Below are 15,586 nucleotides of genomic sequence, written 5' to 3'. Positions count from 1 at the left end.
CGCAGCACACGGCGCACGCCGCAAGCCCTTCCTCCTCTCCTACGTCTGCACTCAACGCATCCTCCATCACCGAGGAGGAGCACCTTGCCCTCGTGCTCCCGTATAGTGCGAGCGACGAGAACGAGTGGAAGGACACCATAATCTGGGTTGGCTCCGCCGAGCAGCAGACTTTGGCGTGGATAGTTCACCCCTTCTTCCTCCACAACATCTTCGAGGGGTTCGTGCCCCCCTCTTTGTTATTTCTTCACCGCTATCCTCGACCACTACGAGGTCTAGGCCCCACATTTCCAGCCCCTCTCCATCCTCCTCCTGTCCATCTTCTCCTTCTACTGCGAGGCCTTTGTGGGCGAGAGGCCCTCCGTGCCCCTCCTCCGGCACTTCTACTCTATGCGGCTGCAAGATCCGACACATCGCTCTAGTTGCGTGTCCTTCGTCGCGGTTCACAAGATCAACATGCTCATGAGTGCCGGGAAGAAGGTGGAAAACTTCCGGCACCGCTGGTCTTCGTGGACACCCGGGGCCTCAACAAGGAGTTGGAGCTGCCAACCGCGCTGCCGAAACGGCTCGAGAGGCGGAGCCACGAGAAGTTCGCGGACCCCCGGACGGCGCCTGTCCTTAGGAAGATGACCTCAGATGTGGATGCCTGGGCACTGACGGTGGGCATGCTCGTGAAGGAGTTCCTAAGGCAGTGCGTGGCTCCGCTCTAGTCGCACACGCGCCCTATCACTACAAAGAAAGACACATCCGTGACATTTTGGTTCAAACGAAATAGTTTTCTGTCATGCTTATGACACTTCTATGATGATAATTGTGACAAAACCCGGTATCATCATAGATGTGGTGGGATCCTACTTCTATGCCAAAAAATCATGACAGAAAATGGGATTTTTATCCTAGGCGGGCCGGAGACGCAGCTGCATGACATTCTTTGGGTCGTCCATGATGGAAAAAACTATGATAGAAGCGTGGGCGAGGAAAATATCGGGGAGTTCCCGGTTACGGTGGCTGGCCGAGGGCCGAGTGATGTGTGTTTCTCTTGTACACGTACGCGGATGGGTGCGAGGCGTTGGGCTCTAACTGAACCCGAGCAAGGCGTTCGCCTACTGAACCCGAGCGATTGCACTACGGGCTACGCGTTACTGAGCCCGAGCGATCGATCGATCGATCTGGCAGTTAACTGAACCCAATCGAGCGTTTCCTTTGCTACTGCTGCCAACTGAAGCCGATCGAACCCTGTTCCCTGCTCCCCTCAACGAACAATGAGCGTTGTTGGGGGGTTTGGATGAACAGTTCCCGGTAGGGGGTTGGATGAACAGGACCCCGTGGTAGTAGAGGCCGTTGTCGCTGGATGAACAGGACCCCGTGGAGGGCTGGATGAACAGGACCACGTGGAGGGCTGGATGAACAGGACCCCGTGGAGGGCTGGTTGAACAGTAGTCGGTGGAGGGCTGGATGAACAGGACCCCGTGGAGGGCTGGTTGAATAGTAGTCGGTGGAGGGCTGAATGAACAGTAGCCCATGGAGGGGTGGTTGAACAGGACCCCGTGGAGAGGGCTGGTTGAACAGTAGCCAGTGGAGGAGCTATGGAGGCTGTATGAATAGGAGCCGTGGATGAACAGTGGCTGGTGGAGGCAGGAGGGGAGACGCCGTGGATGAACAGTCGCAGGTGGAGACTGGAGGAGGTCGACGGTGGATGAACAGTAGCCCGTGGAGGCAGTCGGTGGTTGAGATGAAGAGTATCCCGTGGAGTCCCGTTTTGCGGTACGCCACACCCCTCCCAATGAACAGGAGCCCCGTTCCGACCGTAGCGCTCCAACACAAGAACGTTTACTCCGTTTTGCAGTGCACCACACCCCTTCTGATCAACAGGACCCCGTTTCGTCAGTAGGAGGTCCAAGAGAAGTTTGTTTCCTCCGTTTTGCGGTACGCCGGACACCTCCCGATGAACAGGATCCCGTTTCGACCGTGGCCGATCGAACAGAAGGTGGTTTCCTCCGTTTTGCGGTACGCCAGGCCTCGTTTTGATCGGCTATTCTGTCCAAGCCGGTTGGCTCCCAATGAACACGATGACGCAGTTTCTCTGTTCCGACCTGGCCATGTACACGAGCCCTGGCCATACGTATGTGCTAGTTGGCGTTCGTGACCCTGCCCGTATGTACGTACGTGGCTGTATTTACTTTCTTGCACCCTGGATATACGTACGTGTACACGATATTAACAGGACTGCGTGAAATGCTACATGCGCGCCTCTACTACAACACGTGCGCGCCACTACTACGACACGTGCCCTTCCTTACTCGGCCATGGTTCATCGCTGCAGCCTCCAGACAGACCGATCGACCAGTATGTACGTACACGTTCGAGATCAGAATGACAATGCTATGTACGCTTTGACCCGGTGGGTCCCTACTGTCAGGCACTTCCTTGCGTGCGACGATGTAGCTGGTGTGTCCCAGCAGTCAGGGGCGAATCGTTTTTTTGGCCCGTAATATGGACGCGCTTGCTTGCGTGCAAAGGTGTAGCTGGTGGGTCCCTGCAGTCAGGGGGAAACATTTTTATGCGAAATACGGTGGCCCGTCCGGTGGGTCCCTGCTGCCAGGTGCAGGAATCATTATTTTCTGTGTAATAAGGAGGCACTTCCTTGCTGCGGCCGTGGACCCAGCTGTCAGCCTCTCCACATACAAAAATCTTCCGATGGAAGTTGTTCATCCACCACATTGACCATGCCACGCCGAGAGCACCAAGGCGGTGGACGACGGCAAGGCCTAGGAAGGGGACGACGTGGAGCCGGGGAAGACGCGGCAGTGGATGCCCACGCGGAGAGGAGTACGAGAGTTCACTGGTTCGGCTTTGGTGTGAGGTTGCCGTCGCCGCAGAATAACATGGGGTGTGGGTGAGTAGAGGGATCGCCTGGCCAGTGGTGGGAGTAGTAGGGGGCGGTGAGGCCTCTGTCGGCGTCCTGGGAATGGGGTCCCTAGACTTGCCTGCATGCGGCCCATGGCGTGGCTCCACCAGTGGCCCCATGCGGCCCATCTTCACCAGCCAACGCTCAAGACTCTCGCGAGGGGCCAAGCCTCGCGAGGCGGACGACGCAAGACCTCCACGGGGGTGGCCTCACCAGGCCGGCTCGTGAGGGGCGGAGAGATCAAGGCGAGGGGCACCTCGCGAGGTTTCTGTGATGCAAGCCATGACGACCAAGACCAGGCGGGCGCCACAGCGCAGCATACTTGTTTCCTCTTTGGTGCTAAAGAGGCAAGCACAAGCGAGTAGTCCCGAGGCATCAAGCAAAGGTTTCCATATCAGTGTAGCGAGACCAAGACCAGCAGGACAGCAGGACGGAGGTCACCATGGAGCCCAAGACGGCGTCACCACCAGAGACTTTGGCAGGCAAACACCACCTTTAGTCAAGATAACTTGTACTAGTTGTCTCCCTTCAAATTTGGTCGTTGTTGGATCCCTACCCGCCTACGTTTAGGAAGAGGACCAGGGCCTCTATAAATAGGACTAGCCACCACAGTAGGAGGCACCTGATCTTGGGCTATTCAGATCATCCTCATCCACACAAGCTCACCAAGCACAAGAGCACCTCTCCAAAGGAGGCTATTCTTCCCTTGTAACTGTTCATCCTCAGCACAAGAGGAAATCCACCACACCACACTGGAGTAGGGTATTACAACACATCGGTGGCCCGAACCAGTATAAACCTTGTGTCTCTTGTTCTGTGAGTTCGACGCGCTAAGCTTTGAGATCACGGCGAGGGCGTGAGCTAGGGGGATGAGAGATCTTCGTGCGCACCCCACAGTTCAAACCTCAAGGGTTTTGCCGGAACCCGAAATCCAACATTTGGTGTGCCAGATATGGGTGTGCCGAAGCTTTCCTTTCGCTGATCCACGTTCCATCACTCCACCGCATCCATGGCAAAGGCACGTCGATTCCGCACTGAGCGCCGGGCCGCCCGCGTCACTCATGCAGCTCCTGTCGGCGAGCCTCCCCGTCGTTCCCCATCTCCCGCCGCCACTGGCCCGGTGGGAAATGAGCAGCAAGCGTCCTCGCTGCACCCCTCTGTGCGGCGGGACGGCTGCACCGCCACTCTGTCGCTAACCCCAGCCGGCTCATCGTCTCACGCTCGTCACGCTCCCACAGATGCGCAGGCCGCGCTGCTCATGGCGCGTGAGAACCTGCGCTACCGCCCGGTCGACGACCTCTACGAGGACTTGCTGGACCGCATCGCCGAGCTCGTCAGTGCCGCTGGGGGCTCTCCCGCACTGTCCCTCTCGCTGCCTCGCCTCCGCCAGCGTCGGGAAACGTAGCTCACGGAGCACCTCCACAACCTCCGCATCAAGACGACGCTCTGGCGCCAAGGCGCACGGCCCCCAGGCATGACCTGCCGCGTCGGCGCCCGCGCAAGAAGAAGGAAGTTGCCAAGAGGTTCCTCGACCACATGAAAACGCTCCCGCGCTCCCACCGCCACTGCGACAAGACCGGGTGCCGACTGTGGTGGCGGCGCGCGGCCATCAGGGGTGGGCTCCGCATCAGCAAAGGGCCCCGATGGCCACAGCAGGCTGTCGCGCCTTCACTCTGGAGCTGCGTAGCATCGTCTTGCCGGGCAAGTTCAAGCCAGACATGCCCCCTCGCTACGACGGCACCCCCGACCTTGCGGAGTTCTTGCAGCTCTACGAGCTGAGCATCGAGGTAGCCAACTACGACGAGAAAGTCATGGCGAACTGGTTCCCCATGGCTCTCAAGGGTGGTGCTCGCTCCTGGTTCCTGAACCTGCCCCCGGGCTCGATCTCCTCGTGGGACGAGATGCGCGACCGCTTCGTCGCCAACTTCCAGGGCACTCGTGGCCGCCCGCCCGCCGCGGGCGACCTACACTGCATCAAGTAGCAGCCAGGAGAGACCCTGCAGAAGTACATCCAGCGCTTCTACAACGTTCGCCTCAAGATCCCCAAGGTGATGGATGAGGCCATCATTTCCGCGTTTTCTGACGGCGTCCATGATGTCGAGATGAAGGAGGAGCTTGCCATCCACGAGGAGTTATGCACGGGTCTGGAGCTGTTCAACATGGCGACCAAGTGCGAAAGAGCCGAGGAAGGGTGCCTTTCCCTCCTCGAGCTCCCTGCTACCGACCCAGAGGAGAAGAAAGCCAAGGCCAAGGACGTGAAGTGCAAGGAGGTGGCCGTGCTTGCGGCGGAGCCAGACACGAAGCGCGGCCGGGACCATCCCGAGTCATCCAAGAGCAGCCGACCGTTCTGCGCCTTCCACAACGTACACAACCACAACACCAATGACTGTCAAGAGCTCAGAGCCATTCAAGACGGACGCTTCGGTAGACGCCTCGAGCGCAACGAACGGGGCTACAGCCGAGGATGAGGACGAGGTAGAGGACGCTGCGACGATCGCGGCCCCCGCCAGGAGTAGCGCGACCGGCCTCGCGAGGACCGCTGGCAGGACCAGCCTCGTGACGGCGCCTGGACGGATCATCCTTGCGAGGACTGCCCTCAGGGCAATGCTGGTCTCCCTCCACTGCCGCTGAGGGAGTCCTGGATTAGGGGGTCCTCGGGCGGCCGGATTATATACTTTAGCCGGACTATTGTACTATGAAGATACAAGATTGAAGACTTCGTCCCATGTCCGGATAGGACTCTCCTTTGCGTGGAAGGCAAGCTTGGCAATACAGATATGTAGATCTCCTCCCTTGTAACCGACTCTGTGTAACCCTAGCCCCCTCCAGTGTCTATATAAACCGGAGGGTTCAGTCCGTAGGACAACAACAATCATACCATAGGCTAGCTTCTAGGGTTTAGCCTCTACGATCTCGTGGTAGATCAAGTCTTGTAATACTCATATCATCAGATCAATCAAGCAGGAAGTAGGGTATTACCTCCATCGAGAGGGCCCGAACCTGGGTAAACATCATGTCCCCCACCTCCTGTTACCATCCGCCATAGACGCACAGTTCGGGACCCCCTACCCGAGATCCGCCAGTTTTGACACCGACATTGGTACTTTCATTGAGAGTTCCACTGTGCTGTCACCGTAAGGCTTGATGGCTCCTTCGATCATCGGCAACGATCCGATCTAGGGTGAGGTTTTCCTCCCCGGACAGATCTTCGTATTCGGCGGCTTCGCACTGCGGGCCAACTCGCTTGGCCATCTGGAGCAGATCGAGAGCTATGCCCCTGGCCCTCAGGTCAGGTTCGAAAACTTGAACTATACTGCCGACATCCGCGGGGACTTGTTCGTCGACGGATTCGACCCCATGTCGGGTGCGCCGCACAATCACGACGAGCATGACGTAACTCTGCCATCGGACAGTGTTTGGGAGATCACACCTGCAGCTACTCCGGCCCTCAATCCCGAACAAATTGCACCATCCGAGGACGGGTGGATAGACCCCGCCATGGAGGCCGCACTCTCAGTGGCGATAGAGCCGAATACTGACGTCACCCCTTACGAGAGTCATGTTGCCGAACCATTGGATTTGTCCCCAGCCACGGGCGCCGAGCCGCCTGCGTCAGTGACTATCGAATCCGATTGGGCACGGATCATGGAGTTTACCTCCGCGGATATCTTTCAGCACTCGCCTTTTGGCGATGTGCTAAATTCATTAAGCTCTCTCTCTTTGTCAGGAGAACCTTGGCCGAACTATGTCCGTCTAGAATGGGATGCGGACGACGAAGAAATTCGCTCCCCACCCACCACCACTTAGCAGGCACTGTCGACGATTTAACCGACATGCTCGACTTCGACTGCGAAGACATCGACGGTATGGACGACGATGCAGGAGACGAACAGGAACCACTGCCCACAGGGCGCTAGACCGCCTCCTCATCATATGATATATACATGGTGGATACCCTCAAAGAAGGCAATGGCGATAAGACAGCGGAGGATGACCCCTCCAAGAAGCAACCCAAGCATCGACGTCAGCGGCGCCACTCTAAGTCCCGCCATATCAAAAGTAGTGATACCGGCACAAGAGACAATAACACTCCGGATAGTGCCGAAGACGACGACAATCCCCTCCAACCAGATTTAGAGCAAGAGGATGAACAAGCAAGCCTTCCAGAACAGGCAACAGATGGAGAAACGGAGGATGACAATTACATGCCTCTCTCCGAAGACGAGGTGAGCCTCGGCGACGAAGAATTTATCGTGCCTGAGGATCGCTTCGAGCAGGAGCGCTTCAAGCGCCGGCTTATAGCCACAGCAAATAGCCTGAAGAAAAAGCAACAACATCTTCGAGCTGATCAAGATTTGCTAGCAGACAGATGGACCAAAGTCCTTGCGGCCGAGGAATACGAACTCGAACGCCCCTCCAAGAGTTACCGAAAGCGCAGGTTGCTACCACGATTCGAGGAGGAAGCATTGAAACCTACATCACCAGCGTACGATGCGGCTGATCAGCCACCTCGTGGCCGAGACAGAGAGGCATTTCAGCCTGAAGTTCAGCCTGCACCCCGCCGCCACTCAAACAAAAATACCAAGGCCTGGGGCAACACGCGGGACTTGCGAGACATATTGGAAAACAAGGGAAAACATGCAAGATCGATCTACGGATCACGGGGCGCGCACCAACGCGGGACGATGACCGTCACGCCGGATACACTAAATGTAAATCCGGCCTGGCCGAATACAGCAGACAAGACTCATATGAACTGCGTCATGATATAGCCCGGCACAGAGGCGCCGCACACCCCCTATGCTTCATTGATGAAGTAATGGATCACAAATTCCCAGAGGGTTTTAAACCCGTAAATATTGAATCATATGATGGTACAAGAGATCCCGCGGTATGGATCGAGGATTTCCTCCTCCACATCCACATGGCTCGCGGTGATGATCTACATGCCATCATGTACCTCCCACTAAAACTCAAAGGACCAGCTCGGCATTGGCTGAATAGCTTGCCAGCAGACTCTGTTGGCAGTTGGGAGGATTTGGAAGATGCATTCCTTGACAACTTCCAGGGCACTTATGTGCGACCACCGGATGCTGATGACTTGAGCCATATAACTCAGGAGCCAGGGGAATCGGCCAGGCAATTCTGGACATGGTTCCTAACAAAGAAAAACCAAATTGTCGACTGTCCGAATGCAAAGGGCTTAGCGGCATTTAAGCATAACATCCGTGACGAGTGGCCCGCCCGGCATCTCGGCCAGGAGAAGCCGAAGTCTATGGCAGCCCTCATGACACTCATGACCCGCTTTTGCACGGGCGAGGATAGCTGGCTGGACCGCAGTAACAACACATCAAGGAATCTTGGCACTTCAGATACCAAAGATACTAACGGCATACCACGTCGCAATAGACACAAGTGCCGCAACAACGGCGATACCGCTGAAGATACGGCAGTCAATGCCGGATTCAGTGGCTCTAAATCCGGTCAGCGGAAAAAGCCATTCAAAAGAAGTACTCCAGGCCCGTCCAGTTTGGACCGCATACTCGATCGCTCGTGTCAAATTCACGGCACCCACGACAAGCCAGCCAATCACACCAATAGAGAATGCTGGGTGTTCAGGCAGGTCGGCAAACTGAACGCCGAAAACAAGGGCAAGGGGCTGCATAGCGACGACGAGGAGGAGCCCCGACCGCCGAATACGGGAGGACAGAAGAGGTTCCCCCCACAAGTGAAAACGGTGAACATGATATACGAAACCCACATTCCCAAGAGGGAACGGAAGCGTGCACTAAGGGACGTCTGTGCGATGGAGCCAGTCGCCCCAAAGTTCAACCCATGGTCCTCATGTCCGATCAACTTTGATCGCAGGGACCACCCCACTAGTATCCGACATGGCGGATCTGCCGCATTGGTCCTTGACCCCATCATCGACGGATTTCACCTCAATCGAGTCCTTATGGACGGCGGCAGCAGCCTGAACCTGCTCTATCAGGATACAGTGCGCAAACTGGGTATAGACCCCTCGAGGATCAAACCCACTAAAACCACCTTTAAAGGTGTCATCCCAGGTGTAGATGCCCATTGCACGGGCTCAATCACACTGGAAGTGGTCTTCGGATCTCCAGACAACTTCCGAAGCGAGGAGTTAATCTTCGATATCATCCCGTTTCGCTGTGGCTATCACGCACTGCTCGGGCGAACCACATTTGCCAGATTCAATGCGGTACCGCATTATGCATACCTCAAGCTCAAAATGCCAGGACCCCGTGGGGTTATAACAGTCAATGGAAACACAGAACGCTCGCTCCGCACGAAGGAGCACACTGCGGCCCTCGCAGCTGAGGCACAAAGCAGCCTTTTAAGGCAAACCGCCAATTCGGCGATATAGCCCCCGGACACCTTCAAGCGAGTCCAAAGTAACCTGCAACAGGATCGCCTGGCATGTTCAGAGCTTGCCTAGAATACGACCCCCGTCCTAGTCCCAGTCAAGCGACGAAATATGTGCCGCGCGTACATAATTACGCACTAAAAATACCATAGGCATAGGCGGGGGCACGACCAGGGCACGTCCCACAATGCGGCTTAACCGCCCCAGGGGCTGTATACCTTTATCATTTCCTCTCTTTCAGGACCTTACTCTCTGGAAGCCCTTTCCGGCAGCCTGATTGCTGGTCACATTATGGGAAGGAACAACCAAGGGGCAAGAAGCTAAGACGTACAAGGGAATCCCCATGTGGTCTCTGATAACAATCAAAGTACCCATTTTTAATACCAATACGCAGCTTACCCTTGGATAGGACATGTCAAATAGTCCTATTTTTTGCTTATCGCACTACTTGTATCAGTACGCTTCGATGTATTATTTAAATAACAATGCACAACATTAGTCTATTATTGCATTACCCTTCCTTTTTCTTGTCTGTTTATTTATGACAACTTGCACCCGTACATTCTGGTACGACCAGTACGCCAGGGGCTTCAGTATACCCCATAATATGGCATGAGAAGTTTGAACACTTTCGACACTGCGGCACCCCGAACTTATAGCATTATATGCATCAGCTCTGAATCATGTCTTGGGTCAATAGTTGGGTTTTCCCGGCTCCCATGTTTTGGTACCTTACGTTTCGCAAAATCGGCTAAGGTAGCGCTGGGAGAACTACTGCGATTGTGTCCCGGTTCTTCCGGACGAGCACCTCAGTAGAGAAAGCCGAAAACTGATTGTCATGATAAGGCGAGAGCTGGTCCCTGTTCGAGAGGTCTCAAGTCCTTAAAAATGTTTTCTGCTTCGGGCGAGGAGTCGGCCTTGCCCGACTTAGGCCTATATAGCGCCCCAAATTCGGCCTTCCGAATACTAGGGGCTTCGCCAAAATTTAAAATTGTAGACTTCTATGGCTAAGTGAGAGTGATAAAGCCTTATAGTCCGATTGCCTGGTTCGTTGTGCTGAACATCTCCCTCGAGGGACCCAAAATTGGGATAAAGAGTGTTCACGTTTATCCCGAACACCCCAGTACTAGTTACATGGGGGCAGAAGCCGACGACTGGCCAACCCTCAGATTTCATAAACGGCCTTACATAATATAATATTTTAAATTAACAAGCATTGCATAGCGCAAATGAACTTGTTTCACATTACAGGATCACATGAATACGTTCGTTCAAATATTACATCTTTAGCACATTCCTCCGCCACAAGGCGGGAACCCTTCAGGCGGTGCTCCTTGCCTTCCGACGGCCCCTCCTTCACCAGCTTTATGGCGTCCAGCTTCGCGCAGTGCACCTTCGCCCGGGCAAAAGCCCTGCGCGCACCCTCGATGAAGACGGACCGCTTTATGACTTCAAGCCGTGGGCAGGCATTCACAATCCGCCTCACCAGACCGAAGTAGCTGTCAGGCAGGGGATCGCCAGGCCACATCCGGACTATAAGACCCTTCATGGCCTGTTCGGCCGCCTTGTGGAGCTCGACCAGTTGCTTCAGCTGGTCGCTCAAGGGCATTGGGTGTTCGGTGCTCGGCCCTTGAACATCACCTTCCAGACGTCCTTGTGTGTCGTGTCGAACAGCTCTCGCAGCCTCTGGTGCTCGGCCGGGTTGAACTCCCACAAATTGAATGCTCGTCATTCACACGGGAAGATCCGGCGGAAGAGCATGACCTGGACCATGTTGACAAGCTTGATTTTCTTGCTCATCATGTTTTTGATGCATTTCTGGAGTCCGGTCAGCTCCACCGATGAACCCCAGGACAGGCCCTTCTCTTTCCAGGAGGTGAGCCGCGTGCGGATTCCGGATCGGAATTCAGGGGCCGCCACCCAGTTGGTGTTGCGCGGCTGGGTGATGTAGAACCACCCCGATTGCATCCCTTTATGGTCTCCACATAGGAGCCTTCGAGCCAGGTGACATTAGGCATTTTGCCCACCATGGCGCCTCCGCACTCCGCTTGCTGGCCACCACCACCTTCAGTTTAACATTGAAGGTCTTCAGCCACAGGCCGAAGTGGGGCCTGATGCGGAGGAAGGCCTCGCAATGACGATAAACGCCGAGATGTTGAGGATGAAATTGGGGGCCAGATCGTGAAAATCCAGCCCGTAGTAGAACATGAGCCCGCGGACAAATGGGTGGAGGGGAAATCCCAGTCCGCGGACAAAGTGGTTAAGGAAAACCACCCTCTCATGGGGTTCGGGCGTAGGGATGATCTGCCCCGCATCTGGCAGCCGGTGTGCGATGTCCGCGGCCAGATATCCGGCTCCCCGTAGCTTTGTGATGTTCTCCTCCGTGACGGAGGAGACCATCCACTTGCCTCCCGCTCCGGACATACTTGGAGTGGTTTGAGGGAAAAAACGTGAACTTGGGTGCTGGAGCTCGAGTGCGCAAGAATGGATGAGCAAGGAGGAAGAAGGCGTGGGTAAAAAGAGGAATCCTTGTCCCTTTATAGGGGCAGAGGAAACTATACGCCTCACCACCTGCCTAGTAAAACTCGCTTATTCCCCAAGAGCCGTAATTGATGGCGCGGTTGGGTTACCCACATCCGTATTGATGAGAATCCCGTGATAAGGGGACACGATCTCTGCTTCGACAAGAGGTTCCAAGAAAACCGCCTCGCAATACATGCAGTAGCTGGTTGAGAAAAACGGTTTGAATAATGACCAGACCGTGGTATGATGCCATGCTGCCGAACGTGTCAGCAGATTAGATTTGTGGAAATATTATTCTCTCTACGGTGGTATGTGGAACTTGTTTTGCAGAGCCGGATACTATCCTTGTGTTCAAGATCTTGTATGGAATATTCAGAGGAAGAACCCGCCTTGCAATACCAAAGACAAATCTGCGCGCCGGACTAATCTTCATTGAAGCCTGGTTCAGGGGCTACTGAGGGAGTCCTGGATTAGGGGGTCCTCGGACGGCCGGACTATATTCTTTAGCCGGACTGTTGGACTATGAAGATACAAGATTGAAGACTTCGTCCCATGTCCGGATGGGACTCTCCTAGGCATGGAAGGCAAGCTTGGCAATACGGATATGTAGATCTCCTCCCTTGTAACCGACTCCGTGTAACCCTAGCTCCCTCCGGTGTCTATATAAACTGGAGGGTTTAGTCCGTAGGACAACAACAATCATACCATAGGCTAGCTTCTAGGGTTTAGCCTCTATGATCTCCTGGTAGATCAACTCTTGTAATACTCATATCATCAAGATCAATCAAGCGGGAAGTAGGGTATTACCTCCATCGAGAGGGCCCAAACCTGGGTAAACATCGTGTCCCCCGCCTCCTGTTACCATCCGCCTCAGACGCACAGTTCGGGACCCCCTACCCGAGATCCGCCGGTTTTGACACCGACAGCCGCCACCACCAAGAAGGAACGACGACCACCATTAGGACGAGGGGGCTGGGGGCTTCTAGGAGCCTTGTGCTATCGCCTGCATCTTGGGCGGAGCTTAGGCCCCAGCGTCTCAGCGTATCTTCAAGCAGTTTGCTCGCGAGGTGAACGCAGCCCTTCCCAGGCTCGAGGCCACGCGCCCGCTCAGGTGGTCCAAGTGCGCCATCACTTTCAGCTCGGCGGACCAGCTCAAGTGCGCTGCCACTGCTGGTGCCCTCCCGATCCTCTGCTCACCCGTCATCAGCAACGTACAAGTCACCAAGACCCTCATCGATGGCAGCGCAGGGCTAAACGTCCTGTCCGTCAAGACATTCGACAGCCTCCAAGTGCCATACGATCAGCTATAGCCCACAAAGCCCGTCTCAGGAGTGACTGACAGCTCCACCACCCTGATAGGGCAGGTCCGCCTCCCTGTCAACTTCGGACAACGCGACAACTACCGCAACGAGCTCATCGACTTCGACGTCGCCCACATCCGTCTACCGTACAATGCCATCCTCGGGTATCCAGCCCTGGCCAAGTTCATGGCAGTGACCCACCACGGCTACAACATCCTAAAGATGCCAGGAAGCGGCGGGATCATCACAGTCCCCTGCGAAGAAAGAGATGCGGTGTGCTCCCTTGAGGGCGCCTTCCAAGCCGCGGCAATCGAAGACCCCGGCAACGACGGCGCACAGTACTCTCCTAAGGCCATCCCCAAGAAGAAGAAGCAGCTACTCCGCACAGGACCTCGGGGCAGTGGCGCCTCTAGCAGTGCCACATCAGGATCAGCGCCCGCACCGGGGGTGCCTCCCTCCCTCGCATAGGAAGGCGCGCCCAGCGCCCTCCTCGGGCAGGGCTCAAGGGCTCTCTTCTGGAGGGCCTCAGACCTAGCCAATATCACGTGGGAGGCAATCGGCCACCACGTGGAGGCGTGCTTTGTGGCACGTTTCCCTCAGGAGGACACCGGGCGAGGAGCGCCCAGTGCTCAGGAGTTCATCGCCAAGACCACTCAGAAGTTGCAGGATGCAAGAGCCATGCGCGACGATCGCCGCCCACCTGGCACAGCTCCCCATCCAGGTGAGGATTGTGGGTTGCGCGTCTGCATTAATATCGCAGGGATCAATAGGGCCGCATCTCAAGAGCACTTCTGGCCTTCACACGTTGGGCGGTGTGAGGGTCCACCCCACAACTATATTCGCATGCCGTTTGGCCTGCCAAGCATGGCAGCTGCCTTCCAGTGCAACCTGCGGAGCGTCCTGGCGACAAAGGAGGCCAGGCATCACGCGGTCCTGGCAGAGATGGAGACGGTCCTCTAGGAACCGCCTGAGCCCCCAGAGCCTCCCGAGGCTCAGGGCCCTGGTGGCTCTTGAGGGGCGACCCCTTCGCCATGCATCTTCAGCTACCCCGACATCCCGTCGACAACGGAACCAGGTGACATCTTCCAAGTTTATTTAGCTGGGAGCGCCCCCCGGGCTGCATCATTCCCAGACCGCGTGGGCCTGTCCCCGCGGCATGTACCTTTTTGCATCTTTAGCTTACCTTACTTGGGGGTGCCCCTAAGGCTGCATCATCCCCAAGTCTCTCGGTTCCATCCCGGTGGCATGTATCGTTATTGCATCTATCTAAGCTAGTTCGTTTCCCATGCATGAGTTATTTATGGTCACCCTTTGCTTGATTATCACCCACCACGGTAGCCGCACATCGATCGTCTTTCTTCAGGATCCTTCGTATAAAAAGGCTAGGCACGGTGCCTGTGCTCGGGTCCGCCCCTGCAGCATCGATAAACCCAATGGCTGAGCTCTGTCTGACGGCTCGGCCCCGTTCACATCACCTCCTGGGGTCGTTGGTGCTTGGCCTTCTCATGCGATAACCTCGGGAGGTTCGTTCGGTGCAGGTTTCCTGACCATCTCGCAGGACTACTGCAGTCAACAAGAACCAAGACCAGGCGCAACCCGCCTTGAGGTAGGGCCTCGTGAATCCCGCGCTGGTTCATGAGTGCCCAGACACACCTCATCCAGCCCTGCCGTGCAAGCCACGTGCCAGGGCGGTGCTGTACACGCCCCGGGGGCTCCACTCAGAGGGAGCCCTCACCCACGCAACAGTGGAAGCACCATGCTCCGTGCTGGTTGTCGACACGGCCAAGGGGAGGTTATGCTCGTGCAAGTGCGGAAGCGCTATGCTCCGCGCTGGTGATAAACAACTGAGGGCAGCCCCATGGCCGTATCAACCTCAGGGAGCCTCCGAGCTCAGTGTCTGGCCTCATTGCAACACCTCCCCTTGGGAGAGTCGCGCGAGGGGGCTGGGCATGGGCGCTATGCCCGGGTCACGCCCAAGCGCACGCCACCCCGCCAGGTCCCTCGGGCCTGGTCCTCGCGTGCCCTCCCGAGCGGAGCCTCGGCGACGGAAAAGGTATGAAGGTCGTTTGAGCGTCAAGGGGGACTCATGAGCATCGCGACTCAGGAGCCTAACTGGCCATGTAGCCCCTCACCCCTGGGTCTCGTCCTGGTGATCTGGACGACCCAACGGAGGCAGAGGTACGCGCGGGGCCGGGCCCTGCCGACGTAGAACGCTAGGCCTACTCCTGCATCTCCTTTCTGTAAGTTGTTTGTGTGTCAAGGGGGACTCCTGAGCATCGCGACTCAGGATCCTAACTGGCCACGTAGCCCCTCACCCCTTTGTCCCGTCCTGGCGATCCGGACGACCCAACGGCGGCTGAGGTATGCACGGGGTCGGGCCTTGCCGACGTAGAATATAAAGCAAATGGGAAGGAAATCACAAAATCTCAAACAAATAGTACAAGACATATTGTTCTCCCAGTACCAAAT

The sequence above is a fragment of the Aegilops tauschii genome, chromosome 4, assembly GCF_002575655.3.
Source record: "Aegilops tauschii subsp. strangulata cultivar AL8/78 chromosome 4, Aet v6.0, whole genome shotgun sequence".
Classification (NCBI taxonomy): Eukaryota; Viridiplantae; Streptophyta; class Magnoliopsida; order Poales; family Poaceae; genus Aegilops; species Aegilops tauschii.
This window is presented reverse-complemented; position numbering follows the sequence as displayed.